Source organism: Symphalangus syndactylus, chromosome 12 (assembly GCF_028878055.3).
Source record: "Symphalangus syndactylus isolate Jambi chromosome 12, NHGRI_mSymSyn1-v2.1_pri, whole genome shotgun sequence".
In the NCBI taxonomy this organism is placed as follows: Eukaryota; Metazoa; Chordata; class Mammalia; order Primates; family Hylobatidae; genus Symphalangus; species Symphalangus syndactylus.
This window is the reverse complement of record NC_072441.2, coordinates 69,386,473-69,410,287: the sequence shown is the minus strand read 5'-3', so window position 1 is coordinate 69,410,287 and position 23,815 is coordinate 69,386,473. Positions and strand designations below refer to the sequence as shown.

The 23,815-nt window shown below is 47.2% G+C and overlaps 1 pseudogene; it reads left to right on the top strand.

The window, feature by feature from the left end:
- The first annotated feature begins 1,279 nt into the window (after positions 1-1,279).
- On the top strand, positions 1,280-3,642 carry LOC129474415 (neurofilament heavy polypeptide-like; annotated as a pseudogene).
- The last annotated feature ends 20,173 nt before the right edge of the window (positions 3,643-23,815 follow it).

Sequence of the window (23,815 nt, the reverse complement as noted above, 5' to 3'; positions counted from 1 at the left end):
CAGCGGGACACGTCTCCTCACAAGAGATGATGGGAGACCCTTCCCCTGAGGAGAATGGGATCCCGGATGAGCCCCCAAATTGTTAGAAACAAGTGCTCGGTGCCACAAGGAAAACCAGCACTTAGATAGAAAATTTCTCAGCAAGGCACATTTACTTTGCAGAAGGGTGCTGCCTGTGTCCTTCCAATCACAAGAGCACACCAAGCCGGGTAGGGCAGGGATTTTTATCCCTAAAACAGTTCCTGTTTCTGTGTCCTTTCCCCATTGGCTGGAGTCAGGCCCAGTCTAAGCTGACCTGATTGGCTAGTGTTTGAAATTGAATAAGGTCAATTAGGCAGGAAAGGAGAGGCTGTCCATTACCAACTAGGTGGGAAGGGTTGTTTACAGAGTAAGAGGTTTGCTCTTTACAGATTAAGCAGAGAAACAAGTGCTCTTTACTGATGAAGAAAGACCAAGGAAGCTTTGAAGAGGAACTTATTATTTCTGGCAGGTCTATGGTCAAAATTGCCATTTCTGTACTTCATACCCAACTGAATTTTATGAGCTGTGAGATTTTGGAAGAGAAAGAAATTCCAAATAGGATTAGATCCCCTCACATTTCAGTGGAGGACTCTAAGCCCTGGGAGGTTCTGGGTTGTGCCTGTCCCCTTCCTCCACACTTTCATCATCTAATCCCTAGCCCCTTGGACCTGTGCTCCAAACTTGGAAACACTGCTTGCTTCTTCCTGAGACCCTACTGTCACTTTTTGCCTCACACACCTCACTTGTCCTTAGTTGCAGCAATCCCTGCATCCCACCTCACCTTCCTGCCTAACTTCCATCTCCCCTCTTTGGTGCCTCCACTCACACCCTCATTACACCTTCCCACAGACTCAGGGTAGAAACACAAAAAAGGAGCAAAGTGTCTAGCATTTTTTTTTTTTTTTTGAGATGGAGTCTTGCTCTTTCGCACAGGCTGGAGTGCAGTGGCGCAATCTCAGCTCACTGCAACCTCCCTCTCCTGGGTTCAAGCGATTCTCCTGCCTCAGCCTCCTGAGTGGCTGGGACTACAGGTGCGCACCACCACACCCAGCTAATTGTTGTATTTTTAGTGGAGATGGGGTTTCACCATATTGGTCAGGCTGGTCTCGAACTACTGACCTCATGATCCACCAGCCTCAGCCTTCCAAAGTGCTGGGATTACAGGCATGAGCCACCATGCCCGGCTGCATTTTTACTAAAAACCGGCATTTGAGTGCCTCCCATCCTGTCCTGGCCCCAGGTACCTGCTCAGACCCTGATGAGCTTTGGTGGCTCCAAGGCACTGCTGGGCACTGAACGGCGGCAGCAGCCTCCATTACACACTGGCCCTAAAAGACAGTACAAGCGGAAGGTGCTCGGCTGCTGGATCCTCCAGGGGGTTACACTCGTGGACGTGGATGTCCATGAGCTCCGTGTCTGCCTCACCCAGCCACTTCAGGGGCACCTGCCGCCTCGAGCACTGACTGGCTGGACACGCTGAGCAATGGGATGGGAGGGCTGAGTGGTGGCGGCAGCCACAGCACACACTGAGAAGGAGCGCTGTAGGTGCTGAAGGACTGCTTCACAGGCTACAGCGGCAAGGTGCGGCAACGGGACGTGCACAACTGCAGCCTGGAGGGTGAAGTGGTGGTGCTGCGATAGCAGCAGGCAAGCTGCACCACTGCGGGCGAGCTGTATGAACTCGAGGTCTGTGGGATGCGCCCCATGGTGCTGTGCCTGGGCATGGTGCACGGTCTGCTGCGCCTGGAGCAGGAGCACCTGCTCCAGGACTTCGCACATGTGCACCAGTGCCTCCATGACAAGGCCCAGCAGCGCAAGGAGGTCAAGGCTTGTGCTGTTGTGGCTTCTTGCAGGAGGCCGAGGCGGCAGGCGTGGAACTGCAGAAGAAGGTGCAGGCACTGCAAGAGGAGTGCAGCTACCTGTGGCACCACCATCAGGAGGAGGTGGGTGGGCTCCTCGGCCAGATGAAGGGCTGCGGCGCCTCGCAGGCACAGGCGCAGGTGCAGGCCGCGGAGGGGACTCCCTCAAGTGTGACGTGATGTCGCGGCATCTGCACTGCATGAGATCTGCGGCAGCTTGCAGGCCACGCGGTGCAGAGCACGCTGCAGTTTGAGGAGTGGTTCCAAGTGAGGCTGGACCGACTGTCTGAGGCAGCCAAGGTGAACACAGACTTCATGTGCTGAGTGCAGGAGGAGATAAGTGAGTACCAGCATCAGCTTTTGGCCGAGACCACAGAGCTGGAGGCACTGAAGAGCACCATCGACTCACTGGAGAGGCAGCACTCTGAGCTGGAGGACCATCATCAGGCCGACATTGCCTCCTACCAGGAAGCCACACAGCAGCTGGATGCTGGAACACCAAGTGAGAAATGGCGGCCCAGCTGCGAGAGTACCAGGATCTGCTCAATGTCAAGATGGCTCTGGATATCGAGATAGCCGCTTACAGAAAACTCCTGGAAGCTGAGGAATGTCAGATTGGCTTTGGCTCGATTCCTTTCTCACTTCCAGAAGGACTCCCCCAAATTCCCTCCATGTCCACTCACATAAAGGTCTAAAGCGAAGAGAAGATCAAAGTGATAGAGAAGTCTTAGAAAGAAACTGTGATTGTGGAGGAACAGACGGAGGAGACCCAAGTGACTGAAAAAGTGACTGAAGAAGAGGAGAAAGAGGCCAAAGAGGTCAAGGAGGAAGAAGGGGGTGAAGAAGAGGAGGCAAAAGGGGGAGAAGAAGAAGCAAAGTTTCCCCTAGCAGAAAAGGCCACATCCCCAGAGAAGGAAGCCAAGTCCCCAGTGAAGGAAGAAGCAAAGTCCCCTGAGAAGGCCAAGACTCTTGATGTGAAGTCTCCAGAAGCCAACACTCCAGCAAAGGAGGAAGCAAGGCCCTCTGCAGATAAATCCTGCAAAAAGGCCAAAAGCCCTGTCAAGGAGGAGGTCAAGTTCCCAGAGAAAGGGAAGTCTCCCCTGAAAGCAGATGCCAAGGCCCCCGAGAAGGAGATCCCAAAGAAGGAAGAGGTGAAGTCCCCAGTGAAGGAGGAGGAGAAGCCCCAGGAGGTGAAAGTCAAACAGCCCCCAAAGAAGGCAGAGGAAGAGAAAGCTACCGCCACACTGAAACGGAGAAGAAGGACAGCAAGAAAGAGGAGGCACCCAATAAGGAGGCTCCAAAGCCCAAGGTGGAGGAGAAGAAGGAAGCTGCCATGGAAAAGCCCAAAGAATCCAAAGTTGAAGCCAAGAAGGAAGAGGCTGAAGATAAGAAAAAAGCAGCCACCCTAGAGAAGGAGGCTCCTGCCAAGGTGGAGGTGAAGGAAGACGCTAAACCCAAAGAGAAGACAGAGGTGGCCAAGAAGGAACCAGATGATGCCAAGGCCAAGGAACCCAGAAAACCAGCAGAGAGGAAGGAGGCAGCAGCAGCACTGGAGAAAAAAGATACCAAGGAGGAGAAGCCCACTGAGGTTAAGAAGCCTGAGGAGAAACTCAAGACCCAAAGCCAAAGACAACCCTCGCAAAGGAGCTCAGCAAACCTAAGGCAGAAAAGGCTGAAAAATCCTCCAGCACAGACCAAAAAGACAGCAGGCCTCCAGAGAAGGCCACAGAAGACAAGGCTGCCAAGGGGAAGTAAGGCAGGGAGAAAGGAATGTCTGGAGCAGCCAAAGAAACTCAGAAGGGTCCCGGAGCTCAAGGATCAGAGTAATGCAATTTTTACTTTTTTTCTCTTTATGTAAGAAGAAACTGCTTAGATGACAGGGCCTCCTTCTTCAAACAGGAACTTCCGTTAGCAGTATGTTAGCAAAAGAGGGCAATCCCAGCCCCCTGCCCCCACACCCTCCCGAGGCAATGGACAATTATATTATGATAGCTTATGTAGCCGAATGTGATACATGCCAAATGCCGTATGTAAATACTTGACTATAAAAACTGCCCCCTCCTTTCCAAATAAGTGCATTTATTGCCTCTATGTGCAACTGACAGATGACTGCAATAATAAATGAGCAGTTAGAAACACATGCTTGAGATGTCTTAACCTATTCCCAAATGCCTTCTGTTTTCCAAAGGAGTGGTCAAGCCCTTGCCCAGAGACCTCTATCTGGAAGAGTGGTCCAGGTGGGTCCGGGCACTGGCCACTGAATTATGCCAGGGCGCACTTTCCACCTGTGTCCAGTTTCAATTGCTTCTGTGCAATAAAACCAAGTGCTTATAAAATGAAAAAAAGAAAAAAAAAAACTGGTATTTGCCAGGGCTTCAGTGATGATCAGAAAGGCCACACTGTGTGTCTGTGGCCAGGTCCTATTGATTTTAACTTGGTTGTGTCCAGATGATCACAGCAGAATTTCAGTATCAGTATCAGCAGCAAAATCAGATTCCACAAACATCGTCACTGCCAGGCAAAGAGGTGAGTGTTCTCACAAAAGCAGCCTAATGTAATCGGCCACCAATGCATGCACCATGGCAGCAGATGTGCTCTTTTCCAGCCAAAAAGCCTGTCTCTGAGAGCTTGTTCCTTTGTCAGGTGGTATCTCCTCCAAGGCAAAAACTGAGTTTTCTTTTCCTCTTGGGCCTCCCACCCACAAAGCAGACAGGACAGAATCGACCCACGGTGCCAGTTCCTGTGTGAAGCCTGGGTTCCGGATATGAAAGTCACTGACCTTGGAATTCCCCCAAGCGTTAAACACCTCTGAGAGAAGGGGTACATGCTTGTTGCTCGCTGTGTAATCATGTGCTTTTAGGGAAAAGAGCTTTGAGCCACCACATACTAGATACACGAATTTAGGCATGTCATTTCATGTCTTTGCATCTCAGTTTCCACATTTGTAAAAGAAGACAAGTGCTTTGTTCTCAAACCTATTGTGAGGTCAAATGAAGTGATGTGTGTCTAGGGTCTAGCATGATGCCTGGCCCCTGGGAGATGCTCAACAAATGTCAGCTTTCTTCCCAGATTGCCTCTATGTTCCTGATAATGAGGCCAACTTAAGAGAATAAAAGAAGAGACAAAATAGAGAAGTTTCACCTTTGGAAATAAGCCAGGAGAGCTCAAGCTCAGGGCTTGAAGAATTCGTAGCAAAGAAGTCGTGAACTGTAGACTGAGAAGAACTAGGAAACTTTATATGATTCCTTAGGTATGCGTTACTTTTCTCTGCTTTTTACTTTTGTTTTTGTTACCCTCCTCTTCCTAGTTATTTCTCAGGATTGCCTAAGTATAAAGCCAGCAGAGCCTGTGAGATTGTGATCTAAGAAGCTGTGATGTAGGGAGCAGGGGGAGACAGGGCCCCTTCTCAGCTGTTGGGCTTGGGATATGAGCCCCAGAACACGAAGGAGGTGGCGCCTGCTGCCCAGAGTAGAGGAAGATAGACTGAGGCCCTAGCTCTGAGCAGAAAGGGTGGGAGACATCGGCTCGCCTAGGCCAGGAGAGCAGCCACCATGGCTAAGTAGTAGGAAGTCTATGCAGCTCTCCAGCAAACTGCAAGAGCCCAAAAAGTGCTGCTTGTATGCATAACTGAACAAGCAGGTGAAAGAAGTGATGACGTAATGGAATTCAAGCTAAAAAAAAAACCCAGGCTTAAAATGCAAATTCTAACTTTTTCCTATTTAGTATCTGTGTGATCTTCAAAGTAACCTCTTTGGGCCTCAGTTTTGTCATGTCTGAAATGGTGAGGTGCAGCCGGGTGCCGTGGCTCACGCCTGTAATCCCAACACTTTGGGAAGTCAAGGCGGGTGGATCGCTTGAGGCCAGAGTTCAAGACCAGCCTGGGCAACATAGTGAGACCCTGTCTTTAAAAAAATGAAAATTAAAAAAAGAAATGATGATCTGTGGGAAGGAGTTATAATCTGGCCTGCTCACTTATACTCAAAAGTTTGTGGTGAAGACTAGATGAGGTCACCAAGAAAAAACCTACACCGAATACCGGAAATTTCAGGACAGCATCGTGATGGGGAGGGTGGCCGTAAAAAACATCTGGGGAAAATCACTCAAAGGAAGACTTCTGGGGTTTGGTTCAGCCCTGGCCAGATCCCACTCCAGGAGAGAGGGCAATCTCTTCACAGTCAGATGAGCTGATCATCTCAGGGCAACCCAAAGAATGTATCCCTTTCTGGCAGCTTCCAGGGTTGCTTTTTTCAAAGGACCGTGGGCCAAAGTCCCTGCCTGCTGCTGCCACCCTCTGGCAGCAACCTGAGCCGCACTCTTGTCAATTTCACTGGTTAGAACCTCTAACTTTTACACATTCATTTACATTTGCATAGTGTTTTTCAGTTTACACTTCTTCACCCCTCAAGAATGATATTCTTTCATCCAAACAATATCCTTGTGGCATAAACATTTTTGTAGTTGAAGAAAACAAGGCTTGGGAAAGGTAAATGGTTTGTCTAAGGAGACTTAGCAAGGAGATGAGACCAGGCTCTCTGATTCCAAGGCCTGTGTTCTTTTCACTGCCATAGGGGCATGTCAGTTAGTTCTACTGCTGTTGTTGCACTTCTCAGACTCTGACAGAATCGGATATGAACATGGAGTTCTCCAGACCTCCTCTCTCACCCCATCCTTCCAACACATCCCCAAATTCTCCAGACCCCATCTGTACCTGCAGCTGCCTATGAGTGAAGGGAGGTAAGGACTACAAATATGAACAAGGCAGAGCAGCACCTGCTCTTCTCTGGGATTCAGACAGATGAAGGAAATGAGACAGATACCCAGGGACCTCAGGACCTGGGAGAAGTGCACATGGAATTCACCAGAGGTCAGAGGGACTCCAGCTAGGTGGTACCTGAGCTGGTCCTGAAGAGACAAACAGGATGTAAGTTCACAAAGAGGTAGATGCAGGACCTTCCGGGCAGAGGCAATGGCAGAAGCCAGGCTTCAGTGCACTGAACCGGGGGATACCTGCTCCAGTTGGGCAGAGGAGGGAGGCAGGTGGTGAAGCTGGAGAGGGAAGTTGGAGGAGATCTCGGCAGGATGGAATTCATACTGTTTTCTAAAGGCAACAATAAACCAGCCATCCTGCATGTCTCCCATTTATTCACTTAACAAATATTTATTGTGATAGGCATATACTCTGTTTGTTTCTCGAGATAAAAGCAAAAGCATAACTTTGTTACAGAGTATTCATTTATTTCTGCAAAAGATATTGACTGCCTACTTTCCTTGTGCCAGGTTTTCTTCTAGGCCCTGGGGGATGTACTTCTGTGCATACTGAACATACACGCTACTGGGAAAGGCATAATAAACAACAAAAATGAGTAAAATAGAAGTATTTAGATAGTGACAAGTACTCAAGAGAAAAATAAAGTAGAAAAAGAGTCATGCAAATTGGAGACATGGGTGGGAATTTGCCCTTTTGGAGAGCATGGCCACAAAGGGCTGACGGAGGAGGTGGCTCTGAGTAAAGGCCTAAAGCAGCGGTTTCCAACCTTCTTGGCACTAGGGGCCAGTTTCGTGGAAGACAATTTTTCCATGGACCGGGTCGCTGGGGGAGGATGGCTTCAGAATGAAACCGTTCCACCTCCCATCATCAGGCATTAGACTCTCATAAGGAGCACAACCTAGATTCCTCAAACGCACAATTTACAATAGGGCTCACACTCCTAGGAGAATCTAATGCTGTGGCCCAGTTCCCAACAGGCCATGGACCGGTACCAGTCTGTGGCCGGGGCTTGGGGACCCCTGGCCTAAAGGAATTGAGGGAGACAGCCAGGCAAATATACAAAGAGGGACAGTCCAGGCAGGGGGAACTGCAGGAACAAAGGCCCTGAAGTGGGACCGTATCTGGTGTGTGTGGGGCCAAAGGAGGAGACCAGCATTTCTGGGGAGTGAGTGAGGGAAGGTAGAAGGAGAGGAGGCCAGAGAGGCCCAGGAGGGACAGGAAGTTCGAGTAGGAGGTCACAGCAGGCCTTGTTCAGAGTGGGAGCCAGTCAGTGCTGGCTGCTGTAGAGTCTGGTTCTTTCTGCAGGGTTTTAACAATGGACAAGGAGTTTTTTCTTCAGTCTGGCCCTATAGATTTGATGAGGTATGGGCGGTACAGCCAGGGGGCCTGGAAGGTCTGGTTCTTGGAATGTACCCAGGGCCCTTTTAACGCTCAGCATTCACCTGGCTGTGTGCTGTGCTTCCTCCTGCTGCAACCATCCCACACACACTCAGGGGCATGAAACGGCTGTCTTGTTACATTCACAGAACCTGTGGGCCCAGTTCTTCACTGCTCTACTGCGTCTGGAGCGATGCAGGGAAGACTTTAATGGCCAGGGTGATGCAAATGGCTGAGTGCTGGGTGGGCTGTGGCTGGGAGTGGTGCCTCCGAGAGAGTGGCCTCACTTGCATGCCTGGGGCCTGTGCCTGGAGCCTGGAGGACAGTCAACCAGAGCACCCCAAAAGGCCTCTCCAAGAGACCGGGCTCCTTGCAATATGGAAGCTTCCTGCTTAGGAGTATCCAGAAAAGGGGCCACAGCGAGCATCCCAAAATCCGCAGGTGGAGTGGGCCTGGCCCCTTCTGACCCAGCCTTGGGAGGCCATAGCGTCCTCCCACAGCACTCACTTGGTCGGAGAGGTCACAGAGCCCAGATTTTAGCAGAGGAGACATTGACCCCACCTCTTTTTTTTTTTTTGAGACGGAGTCTCCCTCTGTCGCCCAGGCTGGAGTGCAGTGGCTCAATCTTGGCTCACTGCAAGCTCTGCCTCCTGGGTTCAGGCCATTCTCCTGCCTCAGCCTCCCGAGTAGCTGGGACTATAGGCGCCCACCACCACGCCTGGCTATTTTTTGTGTTTTTAGTAGAGACGAGGTTTCACTATGTTAGCCAGGATGGTCTCGATCTCCTGACCTCGTGATCTGCCCGTCTTGGCCTCCCAGTGTGCTGGGATTACAGGCGTGAGCCACTGCGCCCGGACAACCCCACCTCTTGATGGGAGTGTGTAAAGGAATTGGTAGCCTCTTAAAAACACCACTACAAGCCGAGTTCACACCTGTAATCCTAACCCTTTGGGAGGCCAAGATGCAAGGATCACTTGAGCCCAGGAGTTTGAAACCAGCTGGGGCAATAAAGCAAGATCCCATCTCTACAAAAATAAACAATAAATAAATAAATAAATAAATATAAATAAAGTAGGAAGAAGACTTAAGCAACCTCTAATGCTGTGCCCACCTGAAGAGGTGTACTACCTGGGTGTCTCTGGGCCTCAGATAAAAAAACAAGCTCTGCAGGAGGTTCCTGGAAAGGGGGCTATATCCTCGCCCCCCTTCCACCTTATGCTATGTCTGTAAACATGTAACTAATCCCCCATGGGGGACAGGGCAGCGTTGTGTGCCACACTTGTGCCAAATATGTATTAATAAACTCTGGACCATATTGGCAGCTTTGTGGTTTTCCATAGTCTTTTGCAGCCTGCAAAACATTTTCCGATTAGAAGCCCCCGCTGTTTTATCTATTACATGTGACACTGAATAAGCCTCTGCATATCCACTGGGGGTTGGTAAGTAACATCAGAGCGTGCAGCGAGGGGAAAGGAATTAAAAACGTAGCTAATGTCATCCGTGGGGAATAGCTGAGGTAGGAAAAAACCACCCTGGAAGAGAGGGGTTGCAGAAGAATTTTTTGCAATGTATTATGACCACTCAAGGCAGGCACACACGTGTGTCTGTTGTCCCAGCCCCAACATGTAAAATGAAACTCCAAAGAATGTGATACCATGGGGTAGCTGGGAGGGTGGGGGTAAGGAGGGAGATTTTTATCTCACAAAGCAGATTTTATTTTCTGAGAGCCATATGCTTGCTTTTCTTTTTCCCAAAAAGCTCACAGTCTCATGTGGAAAAAATTTAGAATTTTATTGGCTTTCAGGGAAGAGGGAATTGGAAACGTTAGATAAGTAGATATCACATGGAACAGGATTTCATAGCACTCCCCCAGGCCTGTGGGTGAATGCCACGCTATGAAGCTGCAGAACTACGGACAGAAATGCAAAACTGAGATGTGGGCTTGGGACAAGATGTGGGCTCCAGTCCCTGCTTTGCTGCTTAACTCCACCAAACCGCTTCACTTTTCCTGAAATACGGGGGGAAGGCAATATGTGCCCTGTTAATGTTGTAAAACCAATGTAAGTATCTAAGAGGGCCCTGAATGTGGTGTCTTCGCATTCAAAAGGGACAGTCACATGTCAGGTATTGTTATCTGTGAGGATGTAACCTACAACCCAACCGAAGCTAAGGTATTCATTGATCCACTTTTTAAGCAAACATATTAATTAAATGTTGTATGAGAATACTTTGTAAGTGGCAGAAACTCAACTGAAAATACCTCACGCAAAAATAGGAAAATTATTAGCTCATGTGTTAATTCATCCAATCAGTAAGTTGACAGCACTCTGCTGAGTACCTGCCACTTGCCAGCTGCTGTTCTAGGAACTGGATATATAGCAGCAAATTAAGTAGCCCAAGGTTCTCATAGGGTGCATGTTCTAAAGGGGAGATACAGATAATAATAACCACACAGACACTGAGAAATAAAAATGGAATCCCGAGTCCCCCAATCAACTGAATGGACCCCCGCCTGGCCAAAGAGTCCTCAGAGAAACCTTAAAAACTGACTTCCCAGCCATGACATAGTGGGAAGTTGGACACATCTCCTTACACCCCCTTCTGCTAACTACTATTTGGGTTTTTTTCCCTAAGGGTTAAACAGAAACCAGCCCTGTTTCAATACAACAACTGATCAGTGTTCCTTCCTCATTAGACACCACTGACCATTGGGTGGTTTTGGCCAGTCTACAGAGGCTGCACCCAGAGGGCCTTTGTGTCCCCTGCTTCACCTTTTGACATATAGAGCCTAACTGTAATACATTTAAATGTTGAGTTTCCACCCTAGAGCAAACACGGGATGCATGTTGTACACATTAGCCTGCTATGCATGCCCACGCCTCCCCTTTGCTACTATTCACAGCTCTTCCTATAACCTGTTGATTATGTATATTTGACCACCCTCTTCAGCATAAATCCCTGTCTTATTCTTCCCACCCTTAAGTCCTTGCTTCTGGCTTCTGGCCAGAGGCTACACTTCCAGCCTGTCAGAATGGTCACCTGCAGAGAAATACAGCTCTGCTTTCCAAATTTATGAATCTTGTCATTCTTCAGTTGACAATATATAATTTTTTTCAGGTGGTTGTAAGTGCTACAAATAAGATAAAGCAAGGCAAGGGGATACAGAGTTATAAGGAAGTGCTATTTTAGGAAGGAGGGGTCAAGGATGGCTTAACTGAAAAGGTAACAATTGAGCAGCACCCTGAAAGAAAGAGAGAACAAACCATGCAGCTATCTGATGGAAGAGCATTCCAGGGAGATAGATCAGCAAGTGCAAAGGCCCTGAAGTGGGAGCTAAAATGCTAGTGAGGATGCAGTGGGCTGAGTGAGGGCTAGAGTGGTAAGAGAGGAGGATGGGGGGAGCAGCCAGGCCATGCAGGGCCTGAGAGTCATGGTGAGGATCTTGGAGTTGGATGGGGAGCTGTTAGAGGGTTCTGAGCAGAGCAGTAGTGTGATCCAACTTACGGTTTTAAAAGGATCTCCTGGGCCACTTGTGGAAGCAGTGAGACCAGTGTGAGGGCTACTGCAGTAGTCTGAGCAAAAGGACTAAGAAGGTAGCAGCAGACATAGAAGGAATTGGATTCTGAATATTCTTAAAGGCAGTGCTGGTGGGATCTGCTTATGGATTGGATGTAGAACGTGGGTGCATAACAAAGGTGTAGGAGTGGTTCAGGCACAGCTGGATCCATGCACTTGAATAATAAAATTGGGACTCTTCATCTTTCCGTATCTCTTGTCTCTGCTTTCTTCTGCATTGGCTTCATTTTCAGGTAGCCTCTTCCCATACAGTGGGAAGGATGGCTTCCAGCACCTGGCTCAACTCTGAGAGTGCTCTCAGAAGAGCAAGGAAGTTTTTCGTTCCCAAAGACTTCAATAAATGTCCTCTCTTGGCTTGAACTGGGTCATGTGCTCAGCCTGAACCAATGAGAATAACAGGGAGGTGGGGGAGTGGGGTGGAATTACACTGACTGGGTTAGGCCTAAGCCACAGCCTTCATTCCTAGAGTTCTGGGTAGTTGGCATCCCTTAAGTAAATGAGGAGATGTGGTGATGGAAAGAAAGCCAAAGGTGGTTATTGAGAAAAGGGGGCTGGGTGTAAGTTGGCCACCACAATGTCCAATGCATCCAGAGAAAGTTTAATGAAGGGCATCTAGTGTGAATGAAAAGGAGGGTACTCATAAAAATGCAATTTGGTGACCTATTACATGTGAAGGCTGAGGGAGAAAGGAGGCTGTAGATGGTTCCAGAATAATCTAGGCAATCATGTTAATAGAAATGGAGACTATAGGATCCAAAGTATGCATGGGTTGCAAAGGAGTGAGATGAGTTAAATTTTATGACGTAAGAGAGACAGACACAGAAATGATGAACCACAAGTCAGGGCAGAGCAAAATAGGCATTAAATGAGAAGAATAAGCAAAATGCTCAGGGGAAACTATAGCTGTGGTGCCTGCATGCCATAGATAGAGGGACGGACATTGGCATCTGGCTCTCAACAAATCAAAAGTGAAGTTTGAAGGTCTTGGACTAGGAGCACTTAATTATCCATGGCCCTCAACCCCTTGAGGTCCCTAGTATCTTTGCTGTTGTTTGCTTCACCTCCAGTCTGTGTACCAGAGCTGCTAACAGGAAGCCCATCTCACTGCATGGTTTCCCTTCTTCCTTCTTGCCCCAGGCACAGTCTTCTGTTCAAGCAGTGAAACAGCAAGGGAAAGAGTTACCCACCGCTGAGGGGCAAAGAGCACTTTGTCTGGCTACAGATGGAAGACTGGACAACCTGGGTGATTTGGTTTCAGGGGAGGAGCCTGTGGAAAGGAGGGGAAGCCCAGCTGAGGACATTTTTTTCTTTTTTTTTTTTTTGAGACAGAGTCTCACTCTTGCCCAGGCTGGAGTGCAGTGGAGTGATTGCAGTGCACTGCAGCCTCCACCTCTTGGGTTCAAGTGATTCTCCTGTCTCAGCCTCCCAAGTTGCTAGGACTACAGGTGTGCACCACCATGCCTGGCTAATTTTTGTATTTTTAGTACAAAATTTTGTATTTTTTGTATTTTCAGTTTCACCATGTTGGCCAGGGCTGGTCTCAAACTCTTGACCTCAAGTGATCCACCCACCTCAGCCTCCCAAAGTGCCGGGATTACAAGCGTGAGCCAGTGCGCCCAGCCCCAGCCCAGGACTCCTAAAGGAGAGGCAAAATCTAATCAGCACAACTTCTCCCAAAGACTGGTAGGAAATCTATGGAGAAAGAAATACTCTCCTGTCTGCTGAGAAAAAGGGAAAGAATTAAACAAGGATATGCTGCATCAGTTAAAGCTTCTCAGGAAAAGATAAGGGTGGCGAAAAATCAGAATTAGACCACGCCAGCCAAAGCAATTAAGGAGAATAAGATGTGCTTTTACAAATATCAGGGGGAAAGAAGATTATGGAGAGGAAATAAGACTTAATAAATGCAGAGGACCATGAAATTAATGATGACCACAAATGGCTAAAATATCCAATTCATTTTTTGTTAGCCTTTAACTAGGAAAACAAACGAAAGAAATTGAGCAATTAAGGAGTAAGGACCAAAAAAAAAGTAAGAACAACTTGAGAGAAGAGTTAAGTAGATGCTGGCAGGGAGGAGGTCTCTGGACCCTGTGGTCCTCAAACTCTGCAGGCACTTTCCTGAGACGTAACCACCATGGGCCCAGGGAACAGCCCAGCCCCGCACTGGCACTGGGCTGGTGGGCAGGATGCCTGAAATTCTGAGCGCAACCAATTGACAGAACTTCCCCACTTTCTGGGGAAAGAGAGTGAGCGAGGAGGGGAGAATGGGAAGGAGAGCCAGGCCAGGGTCTTCAGAGAATGGTGACCTTGGAGCCATCATGACTGCTCCAGGATAAACAGAGAGGCAGGTTCCACTGGGCTTCCGCATCACCCCTCCCTTCCCATTCCTTCTTTCTGCTTCTGCCTCCAGGGCTCACCACCCTGTGTTCAGTGCACATCTGTTGAGTTCTTCCCTATGAAAAGCACACCGACAAGATTGTCATCTTCATGAGAAATGGAAGGAAATGCAGAGCATGCTGAGGGAACAAAAATGGCTTGTCCTTTTTTTGCTTGAGGGGAGATCACGTTGATTTCTGTAACTTGCAACCAAAAGTCCTTACTCATACAGCCCTGTTCTATAACAGGCACTGGGGATACAAAGATGTGAGACACGGCTGGGCGCGGTGGCTCAAGCCTGTAATCCCAGCACTTTGGGAGGCCGAGGCGGGCAGATCACGAGGTCAGGAGATCGAGACCATCCTGGCTAACACGGTGAAACCCCGTCTCTACTAAAAATACAAAAAATTAGCCGGGCGTGTTGGCGGGTGCCTGTAGTCCCAGCTACTCGGGAGGCTGAGGCAGGAGAATGGCGTGAACCCGGGAGGCAGAGCTTGCAGTGAGCCGAGATCGCGCCACTGCACTCCAGCCTGGGCGACAGAGTGAGACTCCGTCTCAAAAAAGAAAAAAACAAAGATGTGAGACACAGTGTTGCTCTTAATGAACTCACAGCCCAGGAAGGAGACACACACACACACACACACACACACACACACACACCTTTGCAATATGATGCAGTGCACACAATAATGGTGGATGTATGGACAAGGTGCATTGCCAGCTCAGAGGAGTGAGCAATGCTGCTCCGGTAGGCCAGTGAAGAAGGCTTCTAAGAGTTTCTTGTGCTTGCTCCTGAAAGATGACGAGAATTTTGACAACTGGCAAAGGTGCACTCTTTAGACAGCAGGAAGCCCGTGTGCAGAGGCCAAGAGGCACCTATAGCCTATAGTATCCAGCATATAAATCATTCCTTTTTCTTTCTAAATCTTCCCAGCTAAACCCTCTGGCTGCCTAATATTCCCTCATAATTCAGATACTTCTTGCTAGAGAGAGTTGTAGGAATAGGTTCAACTTTTAGCTAACGTCAAGGATTAGGCCATTCTCACCTCCCCTAATTGCATTACAAAAGAAAACTGAAATGTGAGGACAATGCTTACCCAAAGCAATAGGTAACTGCTTGTGGCCTGACAGTGACTGGCTACAGGGGGGAGCTAGGGAAGTACACAGGCTCAGGGAAGGCAGGGCCATGGAGGCCAAGTCCTATTCTCTATCTCAGCAGCAATGGGAAGCTGCAGAGAGGTCTAAGTAGCAGGTGACAGGGTAGGTTCGAATTTTTTAAAAATCACTCAGGTTTTGATGTGTATATAAATTGAAGTGGGCCATATGATGTGAATACAGGTCCAGGTGACAGATGAGCCTGGGGCTTGGGTTAGTGCAGAGGCAGTGAAGATGGAAAAAAAAAATGGGCAGGATGTAGTGATGAGCTGAATATGATGGTGTGGAGTCAGGGTATGGAGAGGAAGGTATCAAAAGGGACACCGTGGGGTTTGGGATCATGTATCTGGATGGGGATGCACTAACCAGGATGGAAAGCCCTAGAAGAGGACCCATGGTGAGCCTTACTCAACCCTCAGCTCACCTTGTTCTTGCATGTAGACCTGCCCAAGGGCCATTGGAGGTACCAGTGCTGCCACCATCACCCTGATTGACCCAGAAACTGCTACTTTGATAATCAACAGGCCATGTCATGTCCAGCTCCCCCAATGGAGGGACATGACACTGTCAGACAATGTGGCCTTGGTGTTTTAACTTTTGTCATTCTGTATTGTGTTTGCTAACTTTTGGGGATGGGGGTGGGGAGGAGGAGAGGCTAATAATTAAGATAAAAGAACTGAAAGGAGCTTCGACTTGGCGAAAACATATTGAAGAGTTACATGATCAATCAATCATAAAGTGTTGAAATTGGAAGGAAACTTAGTAAAAAAAAATCTTTTCCAGAGCAGTTTTGACAGTAGTTCAAATACCCTCTGCTTTAGTGTTTCCAATCCTAGGAGCAAACTGTCTCTAAAAGCAGCCGATTCCATTGTCAGAGGACTCTGATAGAAGGAGATAGGGTTTTCTTGTATTGAGTTGAAATTTGTCTCTGAGCAACTTCCACTCATTTGTCTTGGCTCCATTCTCTGGAGGGAGAGTAGGTCAACGTCCCTTTTAAAATGTGGTGCCCAGAAAGCAACACAAGACTCCAAATGTGGTCTGATTTAGTTAAAGCCCTGTAGGGAATTTACAGGGGGAAGAAAAATAAAGCCACTGAGTTAACCAGCTTTAAAAAATGACAGTCATAGAAAGCTCCCATAAGTGGAACCTTAGAATCATAAACTAAAGGGAGGCTTTGAAAATACCCAGCTGGTTCGTTTCCTTGCAGAGGAAAATCACACCTAAACCTGTCTAACCCAGAGATACTGACCTATTTTTTAAGATCTCTAAAAGCAAGGGTTCCACTGATGTTTATTGCAGAGAGATTTCTTACAAATCAATCATTATAAAATATCTTCAAATCAGTGTTTTCTAGTAGACTAATTTGTTTTTACATTTTCCTCTTTCTCTTGCTATTATCTTTCCTACCACATAAATTGTCTTCCTAATGAAGCCGCTTATTGTATCATATTCTGGGAGTGCATGTTCATCTGCTCCTGTAGTGTTTCAGTTCCTACTGCATTAATTAACTGCGCTTCCTCTATTATTTTCCTCTTTTTTGCATGCGATCCATGGCATTTATCCTTATATTGTTGCATAATGCTTTGTGCGATGGATGTGTTCTCAAAATTGTGTGCAAATCTAATCTTTGTAAATTGAGTCTCTTCAATTAGAAGTGACTTCCAAATGCATTTCAAATGTTCATTATTTAAAGTCACTCTGTGGGAGGTGGCTTGGTAGAACAGGAAACACAGGACCTTTGGGTCTTCCTCTTACAAGCTGTGTGACCTTTACTGGTGACTTTATCTACCTGAGCCCTAGTTTCTAATCCATGAAATGGGGATAAAAATGCCTCCTCTCAATATGTTGTTGTGGACAATAAATAAGCTAAGAAAAAATGACTGCAACTTAAAAAATAGATGTCTTCTTGTCTTTAAAGCAAAGAGTCCTTTTTATAGACAATAATACTCTCAAAAATCTATTTTGCAAGTTCAGATGTTTTTGCATCACATGTTCTTAAAGGAGAACACAAGCGTATTTTGACTTTACTGTCTGGCTGTGGCAGCTTTCTACCAAACTTCTTGGATTCATGCCTCTAGAACCCCGTTTTGTCTGGGCTGACTTTCTCATCTGCAGAGGTGAACGTGTGCAGTGTTCATGGCCATCTTGCTGTGTTCCTGCTTTTACCACTATGCTTGAGTTCTTGAAGCTTAAATTACATCCCTTCTGTTTACGTTATCATTTAAATGTCTCTTTCTGAATATCCTAACCTGCTCATTTCCATGTTATTTGGATCCTTTTTGTTTCCCCAAGAATCACCCATCTCTTCTACCTGACTCTGAGTTCCACAGGCCAGGAGTAGTGCATGAATGAATGGCTAATGACCCTCATTGAGAAGTTCTTTCTACAGCCTGACACATGGAGCAATTCACTTCAACTCTCTGAGATTCCATTTTCTCATCTGTAATATTAGGATATACAATGATATCAGTGGTTTCCAGGAGGCTGGGGTACCTTCTCCTTGGGAGTCTACAATGATAGAAATGGAGCAATGTTTTTAAAAGCTCAAAAGAAAGTGCATGTGTTGCCAGTTAAGGCTATGTTGGCTAATATGAACACTGTCTCTTGCTCTGGTTGAATGATGTCAACTCTGCAGGTATCATAGATAAAATCATGTTGCTTAGCATGTGCGTCCATCAAGATTCTTGGCTGCATGCAATAGAAACCAAGTCTAGTTGACTTAAGCAGAAAATAATTGCTTTGGGAAAATGTCTTCCAGCTCCAGAGCAAATGAAAAGGCAGGAGGACCAGACTCTGGACACGGGCAGTAGCCAGGAAAAGCTGAGCAATGAGGAGCTCAGCCAAGGTCACACCACAGAAGCGGCATGGTTGGGATGCCACTGGACACCAGACACTGACCCACTGGAACCACCAGGACATGGGATGCCACTGCCCGGCAGACTGCATTCCAAACCATGGTTGCTGCTTTGTGTTACTTGCTCCAGATGCAAAGTCCCAGGTGAGACCATCCAGTTGGCAATTTTTTTTGTTGTTGTTTTTTGAGACAGAGTTTTGCTCTTGTTGTGCAGGCTGGAGTGCAATGGCACGATCTCGGCTCACCGCAACCTCTGCCTCCCGGTTTTGAGTGATTCTCCTGCCTCAGCCTCCAGAGTAGCTGGGATTACAGGCATGCACCACCATGCCCGGCTAATTTTTTGTATTTTTAGTAGAGACAGGGTTTCACTATGTTGGCCAGGCTGGTCTCAAATGCCTGACCTCATGATCCACCCACCTCGGCCTCCCAAAGGGCTGGTATTACAGGCGTGAGCCATCATGCCCGGCAGAGTTGGTAAATCTTAAGCCTTGTGTGCCCGTGTCCAGCTGCTGAAGGACAGGGACAGCAAGTATTAGGCCATCAGAGGCTCTATTTTATTAGGAGAATTCCCCAAATATAAGAAGGAGATCAGCTGCTGGACAGCCCACAAAATGAAACAAAGCAAAATCCACTATGGTTGCTAAATGTTTATTTTTTATTGATTGATTGATTGATTTTTTTGAGACAGGGTCTTACTCTATTGCTTAGGCTGGGGTGCAATGGTGCAATCATAGCTCACTGTAATCAAACTCCTGGGTCAAGCAATCCTCCTGACTCAGCCTCCCAAGTAGCTAGGATTAGGACTACAGGCATGCATCACCACACCCAGGTTATTAAATGTTTTTTATGACCAAAAAAACCAACAAAACTTAACTGACTGTAGAAACACATATTTTGGAACACGAGATCAATGGAAAAAAAAATAATGAACAGGTTTAACGATAAAAAAAAAAAAAAAAGACTGACTGGAACGGGTGATTTCTAATGTTGTTCACAGACTTAGACGCCCCCTGCAGGCAGGATGAAGGAATAAAGACAGCACTGATTTTCTCAAGCCCTTTCTTTCATTGAATATATGCCGTAATAACCTGGACTTGTAGAATTAATCACTCCTTAGAAATAACTAGCTCAAAGCTGCTACACATAAGAGAAAACAAAAGTAACCAATATGGTATGGAGGTACTATGGTTTGAATGTGTCCCACAAAGTTCATGTATTAGAAACTTAATCCCCAAACCAACATTATTGGGAGGTGGGACCTTTAAGAGGCTCTGCCTTCATGAATAGATTAATGCTTTTCTCGCAGGAGCGTGTTCCTGGATAAAAAGATAAGTTTGGACTGCTTCCTGGTCTCTCTCATGTCCATGCTTTCTTGCCCTTCCACCTTCCACTATGGGATGTCACAGCAAGAAGCCTTTCATCATATGAAGGGCCCTGTACCCTGTACTTCCCAGGCTTTAGAACTGTAAGAAATAAATCTCTGTTCTTTATAAATTACCCAGTATCAGGTATTCTGTTATAGCAGTACAAAACGGACCAAAACAAGTGGTTTCTTTTACAAAGAAGAAATCTGAAGGTGGGCAGGCCCAGGCTGGTACCGTGAGTTCATGGTGTCCATGAACCCAGGCCTCTTTTATTTTTGTTCTGCCGTCATTAGTAGTACAGGGCTCCCATCCTCAAAGACACTTCCTTAAGGCTGCTGGAGCTCCAGCCATCATGTCTGCATTCCAGATAGGATGTAGGAGGAAAGGTGAAGGGACAAAAGACAAGAGAGAACATATAAACTATCTGACCCCTCTTAAGACTTCCTGAAAGTCCTGAAATCTACATTTAGATTTAACAATGTCTGCTTGCATCTTATTGACCACCCTCAACTGTAAGATAGCCCGGGAGTTAAAGTCTTTTATTAGGGCACATGGTCACTCAAATATTGAGTGAGCAACTAGCAGTCTTCACCTCCCCAGGGAAGTCTCAGAGGTAGTGAGAAGTTTGGTTTAGAGGCCTTTGACTCTCCCTCTGCTCCAACTTTGTCCCTCCCCTGAGTCAACTTTATGTGATATCACTTAGGACAAGGCAAGCTTCCAGGGAAGACACCACCACTGCGGTCTTAGGACCACCTCTCTGCAATGTCTAGAGAGTGGTATGAGCCCTTTGAGGAGCTTCCTAGGAAATAACCAAACACTGAACATTTATTGAGCATTAACCTTCTGCCAGGCATTGTGTGAAGTGCTTTATCTCCACTGTTACCTCATCCTCAAAACTGCTCCTTGAGGCAGGCACAATTGTGCCCATCCTGAAAATGAGGGAGCCAAGGATAAGGGGCCATAACTTGCCTGATCACAGTTAGTGAGTAGGGACCAGGATGGAAACGTGTGTTTATCTGACTTCTAAGCCCAGGATCTTAACCAACACGCTGTAGCTGTGCTGTCCCATACAGTGTCACTGGTCACAAGTAGCTATTTACACTTAGATTTAAATTAATTAAAGCAAAATCAAATTTAAAATTCAGCTCTTCCACCATGCTGCCCACTTTTCAAGTGCTCAGTAGCCGTGTGGGGCTAGTGGTTACCATCTTGGGCAGCAAAGCTATAGAACATTTTCAACATCACAGAAAGTTCTATTGGACAATGCTGTGCCAGAGGAATTGATCATTATTGACTTTCATTCGTCATCACAAATGGGATGATGAGAAACTTTTTTCTTGCCCTAGCCTCTTTTCCTGTTTTCCAGTTACCTTGTCTTGATATATTATACAGCCCAGCCATACAAAGAGACAGAAGAAATTCTGAAAAAGCAAATACCAACCGAAGTTGAAAGTGGCCGCTTGTGATATTTCTACTGCGATGATACTTTCCACTCTGGGGCAGGGGACCATTGTGGAGGGCAGGGCAGGCTTGGAGGGGAGGACGTTCCCTGGTGTCTGCAGTCAGCTCAGCTCACAGGGTGAGCACTAGACGGCATGAATTCCTGAACACAAAACCCTCTTATTTTTAAATTCTGTTCTTTAGCTTTTCTCTCCTTTCCCTATTTTGGCACATGCCAAATGTGTTTCAGTTTAAAACTGCACTTTTAAAAGGTTGCAAAGCTCCCGCTGCTGCAAAGTCAGGTTTTTCAGAACACATTTGCATCTTTTCTCAGTTGCTGCCTTAATTACACATAATAAAGGTATTTAGTTATAGACAAATAGCTGATGAGCCTGAACTATAATGAAAAGGTCTTGCCAAAAGCCATTTCCCTTGTCAAGAGAGAACTTGCTCAAAGACAGTGGGAAGCTGTGATTCATTCTTATGCTACAAGTGTTACTACAAGAAATTCAGTTCACTGGGAGTGGCTGGCACACAAACTTCAAGCAGTGACAAAGTCCAGAGTTCTCAGCTGTTTTCTGCAGCCACCACTGATGCCTTGACTAGAAATGGGTGATGAGAGAAGACCAACACCATTTGTGATTGGTTTAACAGGAATCAGAAAACTTTGCAGCTGACCACCTGTTTTTGTTAATAAAGTTTTATTGGAACACAGTCATGCTCATTCATTTACACAGTCATGCTCATGATTTATGGCTGCTTTCATGAGACAACAGTAGAGGTGAGTAGTTGCAACAGATGCCATATGGCCTGCCAAGCCTAAAGTACTTAATAGATGACCCTTTCCAGACAAAGTTTATTGGCCCCTGGCTTAGAAGGTTGGAGTTGGACTAAATTAGAGTTCTCAGCCCTATTTCTGTAGGATGGCTGGCACTGACCTTTCCCCTCTCACCTGGCCCAGATGACCATCTCTTCCCTGCATGACAGCCCTACCTTCTTTCTGCCTACCTGTCTACCTCCTGGCCTCCTGCATTCTATTCTCCTCAGCACAGCTAGAGCGCGCCCCTTTGAAACATAAGCCATTTCATGTCACTCCCTTACCCAAAGCCCTTCAAGTGCTTCCCATTTCACAGAGAGTAAAATCCAAAGGCCTTCAAGTGGCCTGCAGGGCCCTATATCAGCTTCCCCGGCCATCCTAGCCTTCTCATTGAGCCTCAAACTGGCAGGCACTGTCTTCACTCAGAGGCAGAGGTGGCTCACTTGCCACCAAAAATGCCCATCATAGTGTGCCCTTGCTGCTGGAGGCAGCTGCCTAGCAAGATGCCTCAGCATTCAGGTGGGGCTGAGGAGTGGTTCTCCCCAGCAGAACATGATGGGAAGTGGTGCTAGTCACTTCTACTGGGGGTATGGGGAGGGGGTGTCTTAGGAACCATCTGTGCCTTCTCTACTCCCCATCTGCCCACTTACTGGGGAGGAGTTTGGGACCCTTGGAAATGCGAAAGCCACAAGATGGAAGTTGTTTGGATGTCTGGACCCAAATGAAGACTGCTGTCCATCAACCAGCAACATCATGTTGAACTGGAGCATGAGCAAGAAATAAACATTTACTGTGCTGTGCTCTTATTGTGAAGTTTGGGGGTGTGTTTGTCATGACAGTCAGTAGTATTGTAACTCACATAAGGCCTTTGTTCCTGCGGTTCCCTTTGCCTGAAATGCTCTTCTGCAAACACCCGCATGACTTTTCACTTCCTTCAGGTCTCTGTTCTGATGGCATCTTATCCGAGCAATTTCCGCAGATTACCCCAGATAAAATAGAAGCTCACCCACCCCAGCATTCCTCTCTGCCTGACCCTCTTTTCCTTTTCCTTTTAGCACACATCGCTTGGCATAGACTTTACCAGCTCGTGGCTCGGTGCCTGAGTTGTTAGCTGCCTTTCTCCCTCCACTAGAATGTAAGTTCTATGAAGGCTGCCAACTGGTCAGGGTATTTCCACATGCCCCCACCACTTAGTATGGTGGCTGTCACAGTGTGGGGGTGCCATAAATGTTTGATGGACACATAAAGAAATGAGTGAACAGACCAGCAATCTGGCTGTCTTCCTGATTATGTACACAAGGGTGAATGGGGAAAATAGCAAGGTTTGGGGTAGGCGGTAGGGAGGAGAGAAGAAAGCAGAATGACACAAGTGGGGTGAGTTTTTTTTGCAGTTTTTAATATTAGGTATTATTTGATGCCAGAGACAATACATGCACCAGCCATGGGGGGCCCCAACTGTCAAGGTGCTGCAAGTCCATGAAGGTGTGAGACTGGGAAACAGGTGGCAAACACTGGGAGCATGGCTATGGGTTCTGCAGGGATCTCTGAGGCTCAGGGATCAGCATCATGATTAGCCTGTGGGTCAGGGAAAGCTAGGCAACTCCTAGGAGGAGTCGGCGAGAAGGAGAATCCAGAAGAGGCACCCCTGGCATCAGGAAGAGCAGGTGAAGTTCCACAGCCTGGTGGGTTGGAGGAGCCCTGAGCAGTTTGATACAGCATGAACCTAGAGGAAGGTGGCGGGGAAGGGCGGGGAAGCAGACAGGCCTGTGGGGCCCAGATCATGAACAGACTTGTTTATTATACTAGGAAGTTTGAACTGTATGCTGAAAGCAATGGGAACCAAGCAAGAGAGGTTCAAGCAGGCCGATGGCATAATCAGATGTGCATTTTATGAGGCTCTTTCTGGCAGCAGCCTGTAAAAAAGATTGGCATGGAGGTGAGATTAGAGGCCAAGTGAGGCAAATACATCAAAATGTCCTAGGGGTGGTCCAGGAACCCAGCACCAAATTGCTTTGAGACAATGCAAACCACGCGGCCTAGCTTTAGCCATGGGAGCCTGGGAAGCTGTTTTCACTTTCTTTCTCCCTGTGCCAGGTGAGGGGGTGGGTGACATCTAGATCTAGTTTCATAAAACCTTGGGCTCCAGGAGAAGGCAAAGGTTTCATGCAATGACATCTTGAAACCCTGATTGGGCTTCATGTTCTG